This window comes from Rattus norvegicus, chromosome X (assembly GCF_036323735.1).
Source record: "Rattus norvegicus strain BN/NHsdMcwi chromosome X, GRCr8, whole genome shotgun sequence".
NCBI classification, from domain to species: domain Eukaryota; kingdom Metazoa; phylum Chordata; class Mammalia; order Rodentia; family Muridae; genus Rattus; species Rattus norvegicus.
Window position 1 is genome coordinate 74,390,049 of NC_086039.1, and position 813 is coordinate 74,390,861.

At 40.2% G+C, this 813-nt stretch overlaps 1 non-coding gene across 1 annotated transcript; it reads right to left on the reverse strand.

The window, feature by feature from the left end:
• Window positions 1-240: 240 nt before the first annotated feature.
• Window positions 241-347, reverse strand: LOC120099555 (U6 spliceosomal RNA). Its single transcript, XR_005498699.1, has one exon. It is a non-coding gene; the product is annotated as a U6 spliceosomal RNA (small nuclear RNA).
• Between the last annotated feature and the right edge of the window lie 466 nt (window positions 348-813).

Here is an 813-nt window from a genome sequence, read left to right on the forward strand (position 1 = left end):
AGGCTCTGAATGGGTGTTCCTTCTGTGTCTGTTTTAATCTTTGCCTCTCTATTCCCTGCCAAGGGTATTCTTGTTCCCCCTTTTAAAGAAGGAGTGAAGCATTCACATTTTGATCATCCGTCTTGAGTTTCATGTGTTCTATGCATCTAGGGTAATTCAAGCATTTGGGCTAATAGCCACTTATCAATGAGTGCATACCATGTGTGTTTTTCTGTGATTGGGTTACCTCACTCAGGATGAAAAAATATGGAATGCTTCATGAATTTGCGTGTCATCCTTGCGCAGGGGCCATGCTAATCTTCTCTGTATCGTTCCAATTTTAGTATATGTGCTGCCGAAGCGAGCACATTAGTGACAAATCTTAAAAGAAGTAACAGTAGGTGTCAAGTACAACTAGGTATATGTTCATGCTCTATATACTAACCAGCTGTATTAACTGCCATCTATTACAAGAAGAAGCTTCTCCGATGAGAGTTGAGAAACACTTTAATCTGTGGATATAGAAATAAGTCATTAGTAGTAGTTTTTGTTTGTTTTTGTTTTTGTTTTTTGAGATAGGTTTTCTCTGTGTAACCCCAACTGTCCTGGAAAACTTCTCTCTGTAGACCAGGCTGGCCTTCAACTCACAGAGATCTGCCGCTTGTGTGCTGAGATTAAAGGCATGTGCCACCACCACTTAACTAAGGAATAGTTTTAATACTATGTGCAATTAGTAGAATAATAGTTCTTCCCTGGGCCCTGTGACCTATCTAGCACAGGTTCTTGGTCCTTTCTGTAGTGCCAGATTTGTGTTTCATTTCATGGACTTGCGAC